We start from the raw sequence: 19,483 nt of genomic DNA on the forward strand, positions 1-19,483 counted from the left end.
CTATTGCCTACTCTATATCATCAAAAAGCTTGTTCAGATTGGGCAGTTTAAGGTTGATGGGCGAGTTGACAATTCATTAAACCAAACATTTTCCATTCACTATCAGTGTTTTTCTGGGTATTTGCTATTAGTAAGTCTGCACAATCACACCAGTAAATAAGACATACTTTTCCTCTCCACTTGCATGGACAGCTAATGGTGGATGCCCACTCTCCGGAAAAAAGCCAGAATCTTTCTGGTTTTAATTTTTGATTCAGTACCGCTTGGTTATATGTACCATTGTAGAACTGCTTGTTCCTTCATTACATCAAAAGTGCTGTCACTGATACTACTGCTTTCCAAATAAGGTATAAAAATATTTTCTATTTATTTTAGTAGCAATTCAGGAACCAACTGGTGGTAATAGGTATGACCTATACCGTTTTACATGCAGTAGCTAGCTCCCTAGCCTGTTGAGTCACTATGAAGTTTGGGATACACATTCTTTGAAGATTACTTCTAAAGAAAGGCATCTAAATCCTTAATTCGAGATTCTGTCTATTCCTGTGGTGTTTACATTCCAGTATGGCAGAAGATCACTGAAGAAAGAAAAGATGAAAATGCACTTAAAAAAAAGGTTTCTCAAAACAGGTCTCCTTCAAAGATTCTGAATCCTCTACCTCCTCCCTTCTTGTAGAGACTGGGATTAATGTTCTGTGTAGGAAAGAATATACATTAGTAGATGACTTAAGAGTTCACCACGGTGCTATTAGTTATAGAACCCTAACACAATGAAGTACTGAGCAGCATGCTACAGATAGTATCTCCCAATGATTACAGCTATGTCATTTTATATTAACACAGCTGCAAAGTTAGTTACTTCTGCTCTACAGTTTATCTTCATACTCTGTTTTTACTTGCTATTTAAAAACTAAAGCCGAATTATCTCCCAGTTTTCGCAGTTTCAACTGTACAGTAAATGGATCAAATATTTCAAATTGCTTGCATGTTACTTTACTATATGCATTTTAATAGGAGAATTAGACTAGTCACTCTGCAGCACTGGTAGCAAGAGAGACTCCTCTGTTTAGTTTTGAACTAATACTACTTAAAATATGCAGCATTTTTTTTAATTTTGTGTGAATATGGTGTTCATTAAAGGGACTAATAACAAAGGCTAGAGCTTGGCACAGCATGGATGTTATGCAAGCTTTCCCACACACAGTTCTGCCAGTACCCCTCGATTCTGACCTGCAATAATACCCTAGCTATTATAGTCCAGGGCCTTGCCTGAACAGAGTCTGCAAACTGTGTCAAATCATGTGTATGTGTTTTTCTGATATAGACAAATGAGACATTCAAACTCATTTTCACTTGTGACCTACAAAAACCGGTATGTATTTTTATAAACAAGTAATTTTTAATAAACCAAGAGCAATGGCTGTAAACAGGAACAGTAAAAGAAATTGATGAACAATTTAAGGATACACTAGAAAGTCTTATTTGTATGGGAAGCTAATGATTTAGAAAATTTGTCTTCTGATTCAATTATCATTAACTTTCAGAAGTTTTAAAGATACCTTTGGTGTAATTAATTAAAATTCTATAAGCCTTTATATTTTCTACCAAGTGTTTAAGAGCTGCAGGAAGATTAAGATTGCCCCCCACCCTCCTGCAATTTTTAATTTGTTATAATACTCATGGCATCCTATTCCTCAGCCATGAATGTGGCAGAAAAACAGAATAGGAAAAGCTAATTCTTTAGAGATGCTTTATCTGTTTTCCCCAGCACTGTACCCACGTTGTTAGACAGGTGTTAAAAGATACTAATAATTATATGGTAATTTTAACTACTATTTTATAGGTGATCAGCAACATGTGGCATGCAAGTTGAGGGGGATGACATATTTATCATACAATCAGCAATAAGGAAATAAATAGATTCACCTACATATATAGATATCTAAATATTAAATCCTGGTATAAACTTAATTAAAAAATATACCTCCCCCCAATGTATATAAGGCTTGTCTCTGTCCTTTAAAAATCAGTTTCATGAAGGAACAGTTTAACCAAAATTGAAAAAAGGGGGCATGTAGCCTTTCAGGCTATGATGATTAGTATTAAGATGAGTTGCACTTTAGCTAGGCTGAAACTTGTTCGTAACAGAATGTTAAATACTTACTGAAAAGAAAGATTATGTCTATCTAGTTACACCATTCCTTGATATATGCACCATGTCAGAGTGCCATTGTCTCCTGGGTAAAGACTGAGAGTTCAAATACCCACTATCTCTCCCCTGGTGCTCCAAATGCTCTGCTTTGAAGTTTTTATAATCCATCTGTCATCTTCTAGCAGGGAGGGCACATGTTCTGTACCACTCAATTATAGAATTCTCTTTTGCCAGCTACAATGAGACAGGAAAGAATGTTATGGGTGGTTGAGAGAAACTGTCAGATATACTAAATTCCTAGGATTCATATGGATGATGTTATTCCAGTGTAGGAACACAGCATGTGTTATTGTTAAAATGTATTAAGAATACATTTTGTATTGTACAGTTTAGGCATTTTGATTTTCACATCGTTTTGTTCATATTTGCTTTTTATTAAAAAAAAAAAGGAACAACCAAAGAGGCTGGGGAATGATCATTTAATTTGTTCCAGCTACCAAAAAAGTAACCATAATATGCATATATTTTGGAGTATCAAAAATTCTTCTGATGATTTCTGCAACTCCTGTGAAATGAAAGGATTGCATTGTTTTTGTGTAAAAGCTGGGAAAGATGTGAAGGTTTATAGACCAGTAATATTTGCCATACCAATTGTTTGTATTATGTTATGAACTGAAGGCCTGAAAATTATATGTACTACCATCTGGTGAAAACAGAAGTAGCATTTCATTATGTGGCAAATATAAACAATAGAAGCAACATATTCTGAGAGTATAGTTAATATTTTGCTTAAAGAAATCCACCTTTTGGGGAGCTAGATTGCTTAAAGTATGCTGGGGGGGGAGGGGCGGGCTTCATGTACTAAATCCCTGGGGTGATTTATTTTGTTGTCTTATGTGAAATGAGTTTGATGATCTCAGCTCAGTCCCCAGTGGTTATTAATTCACATTATAAAACATCCCACATAATTTAGCTGGGAGTGGTACAATTTGCAAATTGCATTTTTTGCTCAGGATAGGGCCAGCCATGGAACTGAAATTATGAATATTTTTCGACAGTTGTCATAGGCAGACCGTAAAGAAGATGCAACGCAATCCCAAGGAAAAAGGCCGTTTATAAATGCAACCCTTCTATGCTATTAACAGTACAGACAGTCCTGGTATGCTTGTTCCTGCCACATGGGCCAGCCTGCAACCTTTATACCCAGTCTTATAATTATGCATCTTCCATTACCTCCAAGGCTCTTTAACTGGACCAGGAGACTGAGTGCTGTTCAGATGGCACAGACCACTGTTTTAGGTAGAAACTCACTCCCATAAAGGAGTTTTGAGTCCACTCTCCTGCCATTTCTGCCGCTGGGACGGGGAGGGGGCATACTTGTAGTATCAATTATTCCTTCTCTCCTACCCGAACTGCATGCCTGCCACTTTTGAAGTCTGAGATTTGCTTCCAGTATTACTGTCTTGCAAGAATTAACTCCTACTCATGACTTCTTAATTGGCACCCTACCAGCTTGTTGTCAGCCACCCCTGCAGCACAATGCGCAAAGCTGGGGTCATTGAGTTTAGACCACAACCACTTGGCATTTAGCTAGGACCAGCAAATCATCTGAAGCCACAGGTGAGGTGAGGAGACAGGCTTGTGCTCATGCTCTGCTAATAAGGCCCCAGAATGGTACTGTGATAGTGCGAGGGGACGGTGAGAGCTGTCTGAGTGAGCCAGGATGGTGGCTGGGTAGCCAAGCCATTTCCTATAGAAGCTGCAGTGGCTGCTCAGGCTTCAACCAGGGCTTGCTGTGTCTCACAATGGTAGCTTTTGGGGAGGGAGTTTAATGGGAAAGGTCGAGTAAGTGTGCAACATGGTGCAAGGCAAAATTATAAGTTCCCCCTGAAAGAACTAGACTAGGGTTAGGTACAGACATTCAAAAGTCTGAGGTGGAATCAGTCTAAGTTGTACGGTTTTGTGTCAATGGTGTAGTTTAGAAGGGTAGTGACGAGAATACACATTTACCCTTTGGTGGTGGTGGTGGTGGTGGTTGGGGTCCAATCTTAGACTGGCTTCCGCCATTTTTAAACCAGTCTATGTGTGCTGAACTTTGGTTCTGTTATGAGTATAGACCAGTTTCTGATCACTTATACTGGTAAAAATGTAACGTCTGTACCTGGCCCTATAGAAGGCTAGCCAGAGACGTTGTTTTAGGCATGGGCATCGATGATTTGCACTAGTAATGCAAGTATGGTTTACCTTGCTGGCTCCAGTCACCATTGCTTTCCTGTTCCCTTCCCATCCCCTGTGTCCCACCCTCCCCCCAAGGACACAGACAAGAGCAGTTGGGAAAATAGTGGAGAAGATTTTTTAGACTCTTGCAAATCCGGCCATCATGATGGGAGATGCTAGGTTGGGAATGAGGCACTTTTGCAAAGCAGACCCCAGTGAAACAGAGTAAAGTAAACAGAGCCTTTCTGTCAGCACCTACATGACGGGACTCTCTCTTTATTTTTTTAGTGAAAACAGTTCAACAGTCAGATTGTTCCACAGAAGTGGCTGCGTTTCGTTACTTGCCGAAGTGGACAGATTCTATCCTTGACCGGGCTTACACTGACTGCAGTGGAAGTTACCCTTGTATGCAGAGGACAAAATATAACCTGCAGTTTCTAAAACATTGCAGCTCTAATACTGTTAAGATTATTAATCATTATGATGCCAAATCTTGCAGTCCCTACTTACGCTCTACTCCCATTGGTCTTGAATTAACCGAAACCTAACTCTGATCCTGTTTAATGTGGTGAGATTGTATATTGTTAGCTGATAAGTGGGAAGACAAAAGAAAAAAAAATCTTTTTCCTAGAGGCCACTCAACTCACCAAGTGTTTCCTCATTGTTTTTGAATTTGCAGCCACTACAGGTTTCATAAATGACTGTATGCTCTGTGTGTATTACTATATATCAAGTACGTATATCTGTCTTATACAGGCACCTCTTAAGTGAAAAGGAAAATATTCCACCAATTTCCTCTGTTGTGATGGGTTTTATTTAAAAGAATAATAGAAAAACAATACCTGTGTGGGCTTTCCTAAGTACAGGCTACAGTTTTTTTAATATGCATGTTTTACGCCTGTCTTCTCTCTTCCATTTTTTCTATTTCTATTTTCTTCTTCTGGCTTAACCTTCTCTTATTTCTCTTTGCTGTTTTATTTGTTTTGGTATCACTTTCTCTGTTTCTTCTTACTTTCTCTCTCTTTCTCTCTCTCTGTATCTTACAGGTGTACAGTACAGGGGAAGCCCCAGTTGGAAGATTAACAGTGAAGAACCAGGTTTTAGGTCCCAGCAGAAACTTCATCACACTGAAAAGAGTGAAGATTGCAGTTTGCAGGACCCAGTGAAACCTTGAGAGTATGAAAAGTATTAGCAATTACTCTCCAACTTCCACTGGGTCTCATAACCTGCTCTCTTAAGGGTTTCACTGTATTTTAAAGCTGCCGTATCACAATTTTGTGTAAAAAGGCAGCTGAAAGTAGCCCCGTGATTATGGGCAACTGGTGAATCAATATGTCATTATATCACCATATCTTAAATTAATATTTTGATATAAATTTAAGTTTATGTAAAATATTAACATCCACCCAGTTGTAAAAATATTTTTATACATATATTAAAAGCTGCTTACAATCCTACTCCTTATCTCCCACAGGTGGTAAAATATATTTACCTACATTTGCTTTGAATAGTAAGCCAAAACAGCATTGCATAAATCTATTTACACAAGTAAATAATATTTTTGATGGGCAAGTAAAATGTTTTTTTTTTGTTGTTCTTTTAATTTATCTATCCATCATCATAGTAAATAGTGGTCAAGTAGATTTGGTGCCTGGGCAGGTAATTTTTCATTACCTTTTTGTAATCCTGATTTCAATTATAATAATATAAAATAACAAAATAGAATATGGAGGTTTTAAGCAGGCCTAATTGTGCAACAGCTTATTGTTCCATTGTAGGGGTAATGCATTAATTGAATGGGGCTATTCGGCTAAATTCTTTCTATTTATACGTTATAATTATATATCCCTGTTTTTCTTTGTGACATTCTATTTTATTAAACAGATTCTTTATAAAGATGTGAATTTCTGAAACTAGTGGTCATTTGGTAGAATGTTGCAGTTTGGGAAATATATATATGTATTTTGTTTTCTATCATATAACCTTTGTGGCTATCCTTTCTCTCTTTTCCCAGGAGAATAAGGTTGTATTTTTTATGCATGTTGAAAAATATTCACTTATCAGGATTGGTGCAACTGTAAACAGTGATAAAGTGACAGCATTTACAACAGTAGAACTGACAGCATTTGCTTTAATTTTCTGCCATTTTTGTAATTATATCAATCAAGACCAAAAACTAAAATGATATTTTAGCATGCTGTAAGAAATGAGGAATTCAGATCTTAAAAGACCATTACAATTAGCTTTGAAACATTCACCATTTTAACATAATTGTTTCATATAGCTTATACGTCTTCATTTACAGGCAAATATTCTGTTGATCTTTTATAAACAAAGTAGCACCCATCTGCTTCTTGAGACACTCCTGGCGCCTATTCATTGCAAAAATAATACATGTCCTAATGACTTCCACATATTTTGAAATCTCCCTTTTGAAATTGGTCTTGGCAGATTATTTGCAGGTACTTGAGTTGCATCTGTTTGCAATTTTGCAAATGCGGAAGACTTTAATGTTGAGCACTGCAAGAGGGCTATTTTAATCCTCAGATAACATAGGCTGTCATCAAAAGCCACATTTATCTTTTCGAAGGTGGGGCAAATGTTTAATGTTAAAAGACAGTAAAAGGTCAAGGTCAAGGCTGAGGTCTGAATATTTTCCTTCCATAAAACTGTGCCTTTTGTCATTTACATCTTGCATTTCTTTCATTTAAGTTTCAGCTTAACTACCCATTGCCAAGAGGATGTTTTGCTGATAAAATGAAAGATCAGGAAGAGAGCAAATCTGAAATAATTGTGAACTTCGGTCTGTTGTACTTATTATTACCATGTGGTTAGCAGCTGACCAACTTAAGCCGTTTTTATTTACACTACAAAACTGAGCAGCATTGTCTCAGGAAAGAAAAGTACAACTTTCCTTTTATTAAATCACTAGACTATGTTTAAGTGAAGTTAAGGGTCTCCCTTCATCTCACAAAAGCAAGGAGGTAAGGCAGAAATGACATCCTTAATGTACCTCATTGGGCCTTGTTATTGCAGCACATATGGTACAGTATGAAGGATTACCAATTGTTTAGAGGACCCCTGCAATAGTTAGGCACAGTGGGGGTGAGTTAAGGATGACGTCTCAGCTTTAATTCCTCTCTTGTTTTCTCTATTATTATCAGACTGTTAACATTTTATTAATCTTTCTGTGACTGCAACATTATAAAGTCCCTTTTTCCATGAAAGGGCCAGTGGTAATAAAGAAGGAAATCACAGAGCAAAAGCTTTTAAAAATAGTTCATTCTGAGCATCTACTTTCTGTTCATGTTGTTATGCAGCGAGAATAGCTGGAAATACGAAAAATGTGCCAAGGTTTTAAATGCTGCGAGGTTTAATATGAAAGAGGATTGAATGAATGTTTAGTGCAATACATGCTATTTTCATATTTCCTGATTAGCTCCATGGTTATAATAATAGAAGCGTGCACATACTTGGTAACTTTCATTCAAGGGTCTCAAAAGTTCTTTCCACTTATTGATTAAGCTACGTAAAGCTCCTGCAAATTAGCTGTTTAAGAGGGATCATTTCATTCCCCACTGAACTGCAGCCACCTCTGGCATAGGATATGGCAGCATGCAAGAGTTTAGGACAGGAAGACTATTTAAACACCTGAAAATAAAAGGAAAATTTAGGGAGGGAGACTGTAACAATCTAGGTTAGAATTTGACCAAGTGGCATCATTTTTGGAGGTGTTTAAGTATAGGGCCTTGTAGGCCCTATACAGGCCCCTTTATGACCCATAATATCACAGGTATTTAGGCTCCCAATGCCTATTTAGGGAATTAGGTGCCTAAATAGGAGAGAGGTGTCTAAATACCATTGTCGGGTTGGGCCTTATGTTTCATTTTCAAATGGGATTTAGACATGTAATTCACTGACAGATAAGGTTCTTTGGGTGAATCTGATATCTTTTATTAGATCAACTTAAATAGTTGGAAAAAAATTTCTTAGCAAGCTTTCGGGTTTAAAAACCCTTCATCAGGCTGCTGCTTCTCCTTGACGAAGGGTTTTTAAACCTGAAATCTTGCTAAGAAATTTTTTCCCCCAACTATTTAAGTTGGTCTAATAAAATAGATCAGATTCACCCAAAGAACCTGGTCTGCCTATGTCCTTAGACCAACACAGCTACAGTCAACATCCTTGAAATTCACTGAGGCACTTTTGAAGGCTTACCCCCTTCACACAAAAGATGATATCACTAGAATTGGTATTGGTATTGCCAACAGTGATAGGGGGAGCGGTGAAAGAAAGTGCATTGGAAGAAAAGAGTTGTCTAGCTTTAACCAGGGGAAATAAAGTGGTGGAAAGGTAGTTAGGAGATGTGATCTGAGAGACCAATGGAAATTCATGATTGGCTGGGAAAGAGGCAGATACAGAGGGAATATGCTGATTTGGGAAAGTAGTATGAATTTGGTAGCTGAAGACAAGCACAGGAGAGAATATCTGCAGAAAAGAGAAGAGCAGACTGGGTGCAAAGGACAGAGTCATGTGGGACATCTGTGAAAGTAGGAAGTGGGGAGAGGAGGTAAGAGATGCTTGCAGGAACAAAGGAATAGGTAGGAGGAGAACCAGGAATGATGCAGTCACAAAGGGAAGCACTGAGATATGCCTGTCTGGTCTTCCATTCAAGTGGTGATGTGGCTGCACCTGGCTTAGTATGCTAGATCTGACTGGGTTACAGCACACTGATATGGCTGTAATTTATAGTCAAAAGTAGTGACAATATCAGTGTGAGTTTGCCTATAAAAACTACTACTTCAGCCTGTTTTGAAATGATAATTTAGCCATTATCCTCATTTTCATAGTCCTAAATTAGCTTGCATTATGGATGAATACCTTCCAAAAGCACCAACCCATGAGTAAATGTTGATTATTTTTTCCATGTCCAAATATGCGGTAGCTGGAGTGACATGTGGGTGATCTCACAGGTAACACCCCCCCCCCCCCCCCACATGGTTCTGTGTTACCTCAAGATAGGATGTGATTGGACTGTGATATGCAGAGATGGTGTTCAGTTGCTTGAGCAAAGAGGTAGAATTGTAGTTGTTGAGTAAGCCAAACTTTTTAGATAATTTTCAGGTGAACCTGGTGAAACTGGAAAATTTCATACCAAGACCGTCCCATTAAATCCAACCCCTTGGATTATTACTTTTCTTGTCCTGAGGTGGGGTAGTGGCATAGGCGACTGGTAGGGGGTGCACGTGCCCCCCCTGGCAGCTGGTGCCCCCGCAATGGCTGACACTGATGCTGTCAGCAGGGCTGCTGCCCCCCCTGACAGGGCCACCGCCATCAGCAGCTTCTGCAGGTGCCCCCCCAGATCCAGGAGGCACCAGTCACTCATGGGTAGTGGCTTTTAGTCTTCCCTCCTAAAGTTTCCAAGAGGGATGGACTGCCTGCTGCTGCCTTTATAGTGTAGTGGGAATACTTCCAAGAAACCCTCAGTTATCGTTCAATCCACTGTAAAATCCTTTGTGGGGGTGGGCTTCTTGGAGCTGCATAAGGAGAAGAAATTTGAGTTCCCCAACTCCTCTCCGAGGTTCATTTTTTTCTGCTGAAGTCAGAACTGGGAGAAGTTTTCCTAACAATTACTGAGGCTGTATGTAGGAGTATAGGAGACAGTCGCTACAGTGCTTACCACTTTATTTTACTTAAACTGAAAATGCTTCAGCATTTCCCTTAAGAAGCAACTCTTTTCCTCTTGTTCTTTTCCCTTTTCTATTGTCTTTAGATATATATTGATGCTCAGCTGCCTGGATATCTCTACAGCTATGAATGAAAAAATACCTACATTTACAGCAGAGACGCAAGAGCACCTTGGGATGAATGTATTATTTATAAAGACCCATCATCACACCCCTCACAGTTACATTTTATGCTGCTTGTGGGTGTACTCCTGTGTCTTGTTGGCAATGCAATTAGTTGCACTGTGGGAGATTCCCAGGTTCAAAGCCAGCCATGTAAAATCTATTTCACCCCTTTTTAATATGTGGGTCTTTTTATAAATGCAAAAAAACCAAACAAACCAACAACAAAAAAACCTGCTGACGCCCCTTTATAAACAAAGCAGAATACTGCTATTTAAGACAGGCTAAAACAAGTCTGAACAGTCTCTATTCTGTCTTGTTATACATTACAGCTCGGCTAACTTGTACTAGACCACTACTCTGCAGGTGGAAGTGTGAGGACCATTGAACACTCCAAGTTTTTCCAGTGGATCACAATTACAGAAACATCTGTGCTGAATAACTTTGTGCAGATGCACTGTGAAAATTCAGTGTTCAATAGCCCTCAAAATTTCTAATTTCTTACTTATGGTGGGATAGCTTAGAAGTTGCACATTGGGCTGCAGCATAAAGCATATTGGGAATGATTGTGAAGGACCTTTTTAAAGCACATGCTTATGCTTCAGTGAAAGGACTCCTGAGCACTTTTGTTTCTTTATTCTATATTCCATTTAGAAGTGGACAAAATGCATGTTAAGGATGCTAATGTTCCAGGAGGGTGCAGACATGTCACATAATGAGTGGGAGTGAAAACCTATAAGGGTTCCCACCAGGGAACACACATAAAAGGCAAGTTTTTATGTTGTTGAATGCCACACGGGTAGCAGGTACAATTCTAGGGAGCTGAATAGATATGTTTCTTTAGGAAATATTCCTTCTGCCTTCCTTGACCTTACATCTGGGATAATAAAAAGCCTTACAACTTGAGTGTATAGGGGCATAGGAGAAATGTTGTTAACACCTTATTTTGGATGTGCACCTACATGGTTCCTATTGAAGCGATTAGAAGATGTGGCTTACATGTAAAGGCAAGATTCACCACCTCTTTTGGATGTTCTTTATACAGAGCTGGGTTAACTGTTTGACTTGACTCATTAAAAGTACTTTAAGTAGATCTTGACTTGAATTTGAACTGCGCCTGCAAAGGAAGAGTGGTTTGCTGGAATGTTGCTCTGTGCCCTAGCCATAGAGAGGCATGTAATACTTTCCTCCTTCATACGGATACCAGTGAAATTATTTGGGGTGGTGTTAATGATGCATTTCAAGTTCAAGCCTGCTCTCTTGGGATAGGTTGCACGGGACAATCCTTTGGTGGAAGGAGCTTGATGTTTATCTTGTGTTCCTCATTGGCTGAGCTCATCCCATGTCATGGTAGTCAGCCCAGCTCAGCAAAATCCATTTTCACTTCATTTCTGAATGCCTGGTTTTGCTTCTGTTAAAGTTAATGGCAAAACTTCCACTTTAAAGGAGGGCAAGATCAGTTAGTGAGGGGGAGCGGGGTACCTTTTTAGTGCTTTCATTGGCTTGAAAGTTAAGTTCTGGGCTTAGGATCTTTAAATCTGTTTGAAAAGTTAAGGCTTCCTTATTCTCACCCAAGCCCTCTCTCTGGCCTTGTACGCTACACACCTCTGTAATTCTTTCAGTTAATGGGAACTGCATCACTATTATTTTATATTTCAGTTCATGTAATGATTACATCTCAGTGCAAAAGTGGAAATTTGTTTCTCTGAGAGCATGGTTCTTTTGTTGCACTTTAAAAACGATTTCAACCAATCCATGTGCTTTTGCCTTTTCCCAGTAACAGTCATAACATGGCCAGCCATAAATAATTATATTTGTGTTAATGAAATACTTGGTCACATCTGTGACCTATTCTGATGCAAGTGTAAGTCACATAAACACAAATATGTTTTTCAGTGTGGATTTACATATATTTATGGATTAGAATCAGGCTCTATGCTCCCATTATAGTCAGTGTAGGTTTAACTAGGTTAAAAGGTTTTCTGAATATTCATCCAGACATTTCTTTGGAAGTAAGCTTCTGATTTAAGTTTTGCACAAATTAAAAAGTACCTAAAACCTGGGGAAGGGAGGAGAGTTAGAAGAAATTAAGAACAAAGTATATTTAAGTGTTATGGTTTAAGAAACCCCAAAGTTTGCAGCTTTCTGAAATTAAAAGGTTATCCATGAATAACCACAATCAAATCTTTTCTTTTGTCCATATTTAATTCAAATGAGATTGCTCCATATTGACTTCTAATGCTAAAAGGCCACCCATCATGGAATCCCTGCAGCCAATGAAGCAAGCAAGTGAATGCTTTCTTAAATGATGCTAATCAGTCCAGAGAGGCCTGCCCTCTATCCCCATCAGTATTCTGTAATTCAGATGTGCTGATAACCTGAAATTGAATGTGTCAGTATGCAGACATGTGAAGAAAAAGGGAAACTAGAAGGCAGGAAAGCCAGCTATGGAGACAATGCCGATTTGATTTTTTTTTTCAGGGTAAAGATTAAAAAGGGTAGTTGTAAATTGCCCCCAAATACTTACCAAAAGCTGTAAAAATACATGTTAAAAGGATAAATAGGCTAGACACTCAGTTTCCAAGGCACACTATGATCGAATATTAAAAAAGCAAAGAAAATCATAAGCAGTTTTTTAAAATGCCTTTCAATTAAAATCTTTTTGTATATATATTAAGAGTCCATGTGTTATAAAAAGGCGAAAGATTTATACGACTTGAAGAGAAACCAGAGTCCAAGTGTTATAAAAAATCGCCATTGCCCTTGCAGTAGCTAGTACCAGAAGTAAGTTTCCATATCTATTATAAATCCTGATTTTCCAAAATTAAAAATTCAGCTGCTCTAATTCACATCTGGTTTAAACTTTTGAACAGACACTTTCTTGTCAAATGTAGATTTTCTTCTGAAGAATGGCATATGTTTGCTGTGATATTAGGTATTGTTGTGCCAAAAGGGTTTTTTTGATGATTTTGGATTATTTCTTTGACTGGGTCTAATAGAAAAATGGCTTAATTTTATTACCTTATTTTTGCAGATAAGTGCCCAATTCTGTTCTCATAGGCATGCAGAGCTCCCACTCCTGCTTTAGTTGATATGACATACACATATCTGAAGGCAAAATTGGCTTCTTTGTTCTTAAAATGATAGTTGCTTTTTATTTGTAACATAAGGCATATGATTTATGTTTTAATTTGCCATGTTGTGTATGTACTGCTGGTCTCCATCATATTTTCATCTATACAAAGGAAGATTTAGATAACCTATTGAAATATATTCAGAAGTTTCATTGCCCAAAAAGAAGATGCAAAGGGAGGGTTTTGATGGCATGGACATCGATGGAGACATGATGATGTCACCGAAATGGAGATTTGTGTAGATGTTGGCAGAGGTTTTGTTTTTCTTAGCATGGTCGCATCAGTGCTTTGATACAAGACTAGGAAAACAAACAAGCACATTATTATAAAAAGATGAAAAACCAATTAATTCTTCTTTTAGTAGATCTCAAAAGAGACAAGTGTCTTTGGCGCCACTTTATAGGTGGGGGAACCAAAGCAAGGAACAGTGGCCGTAGTTACCCAAGTTTATCGTTAAGCTAGGGACAGAAATGGTAGTAGAATCCAGGTCCCTTAAGTTCAAGTCTAGTGCTCTATTTACTGGACTCTACTGTCTACCTGAATATTTGGAACTTCAGTCAGAAAATCTTTGAACCCTGTTGTGGACCCAAACATGCGCAAACAGGTACATGAAATGATTGGCATAATTTTAGAAGTAATAGCTGAAAATTCAAGACTTTAGAAAATTTAGAAAGAAATTAAGTACAGTTTTTCACCATAGAAACTTATCTCACCATCTTGAGTTATGAGATCACAAAGTATATAGTTATAGCATATTTTGTAGCTCGACCTATTATTCAAGACACTGGCAATACCTACAATCCACGGAAGGTATTAGGTTACAGAGAGAGGGTTGGAGGTTTAACCCAGTCCATTCTTTTCTAGCTTCAGTACATTTTAGTCTTCTTTTCTGGGCTGATAGGGAGGATTCTTAGATTTTTAAAGCCCAATTGGCCTTTATGATCATCTGTAGACGTTTGAGAATGTGACACTTAGGGGTCGCTTTTATGGCTGCTATGCTTTCCAGCAGAGGGGGCTGAAAAGACTTTTCAGGGTCCATTATCTCTGATCATTAATTGGCCAAATTGCTTCTGTGGAACAAAGGGCCCACTCCACTTCCAAACTGGCTGTGGAAACACTCCCACTGACTTCTGTGGCAGTTGTATATGGCCGTGTGCCAGGACGTTCCTGAGGTTCTGAGCAACCGCAGCTTCTGTTACGGTCCCTGGAAACTCTCTGCTCAGCACCTCCAAAACTTAGGGCATTACAATTCACAACTGCCATGTCTTTCCAAGTCCATATGCTGATGGAGGAACAGAAAGAGGCCAAGAACTGAACCTGTTTGCTTAGCTGCCACCAAGAAATTAGCAGGATATCCCCAACAGTTTTTAAATGACATTTTGAGTTTTAATTATTTATCTGTGCTTTTCTTTATCCTCACATTGCTTGGATATTTCATCTTATCTTAAAAATATTTATTTGAAATTGTCAGTGATCAAAGGCTGGAAACAAAACAGAGCTGGGTATGAAAATGATATTTTTTGTGAGGAAATTGGAGTGTCAGGGTAACTCTTGTGTGTGCAAACTTTACCAGCTGAAACCACGTATTATTCCCTTAAACTTCCAAAGTGAAGGATGAAGGTAGTCTATGTATGATCAACCTTTACCTATTGCCACAGTTCAGACTCAAAATATCATCTGTTTAATTTAAATTAACTGATTTTACTTGAACATTTTGCATACACACAAGCACACACACACACACACACACACATGCACACATCTGTGTACTGAATTGATAAAGAAAGAACTCTGGTTAAATAATCCACTTTTGTCTGACAACGGAATCAGTTATAGAGGTGCAAATATGCAGAAAGCTATTTGGAAATGCATCCTCGTAGTTGTCAGGTTTTATTATGCAGGAAGGTGTCATGTTTGTTACGAAGCTGAGTGCAGATGGCAGAGTGGAAGAAATGGATCACTAATTTTAACAATGATTAATGAACAGAGATAGAAAATGAATTACATTGGACTATCGGAGGCAAGAAATATTTTTGAGAAAATTTTGACTCATCTGCTGTGCTGTTCTCTGTAAATTATTTTCTGAAATTCTATATGTTGTCAACAGTTGACTGCATTTTCCATTACTGTCTATTTCTGTTCTTAAGTACTTTTGTGTTATTAGAGATACATAATTTCAAAATACCAATACATTCCTGATTACTTAGAGAAAATATATGTAACAATATGAATGTTCCAAAGACTCTAGCCATAAATGTCCTGTTGTATAATAATCTTTCATTCTTCCTCATTTTATCACTACATTAGAAATATTTGGTGTAAAAATAAAAAGGGAGGTATGGAAGGGTGGAGAAATCATTTCAAGTTTGGAGAATAAAGAAAAATGTAGAAGCAAAGGTAACAATAAAATGTAGCCAAGTGGGCTGACATGGTTTTAAGCTTACAGTGCTGATTCCCCCATTTGTGATTTCACAGTCTAACCAGGAAAAACATATACACAGCTGCTTTTTAAATTGTCAGCACACATGTGCTGCTTTCCTTCCCTATACATGCCACTGGATTATAGCTCCTACACACACACTCGGTGTCCAGTCTTATGAATTCCAGCCTGCAGAGAACATCAGAAGTGGCCACTAAGTTTTAATCATTGTTTACGCTCGCATTGCAACCTGCTGAGATGAACAGTCTCCCAGCTAGTTATAGCATCATCCACTTCTGACCTTGGACTAAGGCTAGGTTCACCCATTCTCAAAAGAAGGTTAGCTGTGCCTTGAGGGAACAATGTTCTAATTTCCCTCCTCCTCAAATGTCTTACTGGGCTCTTCTAGAAATTTTATCAGATTGAAATAAAAATATGAATTGTTTGAAACATAATGAAACATCTGATTTTTCTCTTACTACCTGAATGGATGTCTGGGAGTGGAAAGCTACAGAACCAGAGTCTGCTTTGCCCTTCCACAGTGGAGGAGAGGAGAAAAAAAGAGAAGGACAAGTAGTCTTCTTCATCCAATTCTGGTGCTTATGTGGTGGAAGGGCATACTCTGTATGTGGCTAGCACTGCCAAGGCTTCTATAGCAGCTGATTATGCTTATGGAGACCCAGGAATGCAAGACAATGAATCCAAGACAATGGAAGCATCTCTGAAGATCAGGCCTTTGACCTTTCTGGAGAGTTTTCTGTGCAGTGTGCGCATCCTTGGACCCCAAGAAAGAGTTTTGCTGATGTGAGAATCAACTCCAGTGAAGTCCCGAAAGTTTCACTTGTTTATTGTTTATACTTGGAGTTTGGCCAATCACACCTTAGTAACTGTGTGGTAGCTAACTACAGGCAAACTCCATTTCAAACGGTTTCTACTGTCTGATGATGTCTCATGTTAGCATAGCTGCCTTTATCTTCTGATAATTAAGGACATGATCCTGCCAACTCTTATTTGCATGAGAAGTCCTCCCCCATGCAAGAAATCCAATTGATTTCAAGGCCACTATTTGCATGTAAAAGAGCTGGTTTGCAGGATTGGGTCCTTAGCAATTAACTTCTGTGGCTACAGAACATCCAATTTACTATACATAAAAAACTTGCTAACTCTCAATAGCTCTTGTCTAAGAGAAAAAGACACAACAATAGCAATCCTTGAGGTAGGTGGAACATAAATGATTAGTTTAATACCTCCATATATTTTCCGCATAAGTGTTCTCTTTTCCACCTGTCTAGGTTTATATGGAGAGCTAAGTTTTCCAACAAGATATGTTTAGTTTGTGAAGAAATGGAAATTCCATGTCCCTTGCCTTCACTTACAAACATTGGGCTCGCTCCTGCTCCCATTAAGTTTTTATGGCAAGTTTGATTTTGACTTTAAAAGGAGCAAGAGCAGGCTTTGCAAGTTTCTGACCCTAGCCTTTAGATGCTTTATTTATAAATATATGTATATAAAATGTACTTAGGAATGACTGTTTGCCTATATTTGCAGAAATAGTTGAAAATTACACTGCAGGGAATCATTTTCTCAGTATTTCAAGTCTTTGTATATATACACTAACTCGGAAAGATGCAAACTTTGTCATCAGTTTGTACTGATGGGAAGGTTTGTGATTTCTTCCATCTTATCTTTACACTTTTGCCTGAACATTACTAAAAAGGTCTAGAGAAAAATTTAAGAGTCTTTTATGAATGACTCTAAGTCTAGTATTTTGCATGCAATTATGGTCCTGATGGGAACATACTTTAGAAAAACAACTACTGGAACAATACAAGTCCTGCTCAGGTTACCTAGCATATGCTAAACACTGAGAAAACATACACAGTGCTTTAGCGAACAAGGTAGGGGAATGCTCCTGGGAGCCAATTTAGAATGTGACTTAAGGCAAGCATGGCTTTTTGAGTCTGTTTCTTTTGGCAAACTAGTAAAATAGCAGTAGTAGTTGGAATTCCCTTGTAAGCACCAGAGGTTGCCTAAGCAGAGACAAGTCTTGTACATGGAACTTACTTAAGGAGGACTGATTGTTACTTATGGGTTTAGCCCTTACTTTGCGAGATTAGTATCGCTATGACCAGATTCTCTGTTGTCTTGCACTATAATGGTAGGGCAAAAAGTGGCATAGACAAGTTTGACACAGGTGTGTGGAAAATAATCAGGCTGGGCAGGCAAGTAAAGAAGGACTATTTTCCACCTCACTAATGAAAAGTTATAGTGCTGTTTTTTGTATCAGATCAATATATATGCAGTGAAGTGGCTATGCGATCAATGCTCTGATTTAGGTTATCAAAATTTCATTTTTGATAGCATAGTTGTGCTCACATGTGTGATTATATATATAAATGCATTGTATGTGTGCATGGAAGAACACAGGACTTAACTAAGCATCCCTACCATAAGACTCATGCAAGAATAGAAGAAGTCAGTGAAAATCCCACATGATTGTCCGTAGTCCAGAAGTGGGTCATCTTAATTTCTTATGGCATCTTACCAGTTTAAGTTAATCTAAGTTAAACTTAGTATGGTCTAGCTGTTTAATAAAAACAAGCATGTAAATTTTATTTTATTTTATTTTTTTTAGAAAATTAGGTCCTGATTATGTAAACACTGAAATGCATGAATCAAGTCTGCAGGAATGGATTCTACGTTTTTAATGTTTTCTTCTGTCTCAAAATAGCTTGAGGAAAGAGTCAGCTCTGTATTGATATTTTCAAATGTGTATTTAAATTAATTGTATTATATAACAAATATACAGAAATGAGTGTTTTATACCACTTAAATATATTTATATAATATATACATGTGCATAAATAAGAGGTCTGGGGGTATGCCTATATAGGATATTAATATTGATATTAATAGTATACAGAATATTAATATTAACATGAGCTATACCATGAACTAAAGGATATTCAAGAGGCCTGTCATACTTACAATACTTCAGGTAAATAACTGATTGACCTTTGTGGTGCACTGATACTTCACTAATCAGAACCTGAAATCTGTATAACAACACTTCATTTACTTGATAGACAAAAGAACAATTGCACTTGAAGTAATGTGATTTCTAAATAGACACTGCCTGTCAAAAATAAATGCATTAGAAGTAAAATGTAGCTCAAGGAGACAATTAGCAAACAGAGGTGACACTGTAAACAGGTGCACCCATTATTCCCAAAGCTTGTGGCAATATATTCACATCTTTTAGACTGATGGAAGATCATGTGACAGTTTGGTGAATTATCTATCTGTATCATCTGACTGATGAAGCCTGCTGCAGTTGCAGATCATTTAAAAATGCATCTCACAAATTACATGGTAGCTGGGAAAAATGCAGGTTTTTACGAACAATGCTTTTCTAAAGCTATGTGCTGGAATACCTAATTTTTCTTTGAATGGATGTAGACCATTTCATTATGCTATGTATACAGTCAGTTAAGGTTGTGCAAATTCATTACAATGTTTGTTAATCTATAAAACATTTTCTATTCCAGTTTTAGTGACATTGAATTTTTTTTTTTAATGTGCTCTTTCTGAAACACTTTTTCCTATGAGAGAAGGGGGGTAACACTTTTTTATGGAGACTTCTTAAATTGCTACTTATCAAGAAAGATTGGAGATGAGAACATCTGACCTACATCTTTTTGTGTGTTTTTGGATT

General features: G+C 37.8%; 1 protein-coding gene across 10 annotated transcripts in view; it reads left to right on the forward strand.

The window, feature by feature from the left end:
• Window positions 1–19,483, forward strand: part of ZNF536 (zinc finger protein 536) — a 458,794-nt gene that overhangs the window by 27,479 nt on the left and 411,832 nt on the right. For 7 of the 10 annotated variants that reach the window (XR_003096437.1, XR_003096429.1, XR_003096434.1 and 4 more), the window contains one exon: window positions 4,658–6,652. The exons of the other annotated variants lie outside the window; for them this stretch is intronic. The gene's annotated coding sequence lies outside the window, so the exon portion shown is untranslated. Of the gene's footprint in view, window positions 1–4,657; window positions 6,653–19,483 lie in introns of those variants that run through there. 10 annotated transcript variants of the gene reach the window in all.

The sequence above is a fragment of the Alligator sinensis genome, unplaced genomic scaffold, assembly GCF_000455745.1.
Source record: "Alligator sinensis unplaced genomic scaffold, ASM45574v1 scaffold170_1, whole genome shotgun sequence".
Classification (NCBI taxonomy): domain Eukaryota; kingdom Metazoa; phylum Chordata; order Crocodylia; family Alligatoridae; genus Alligator; species Alligator sinensis.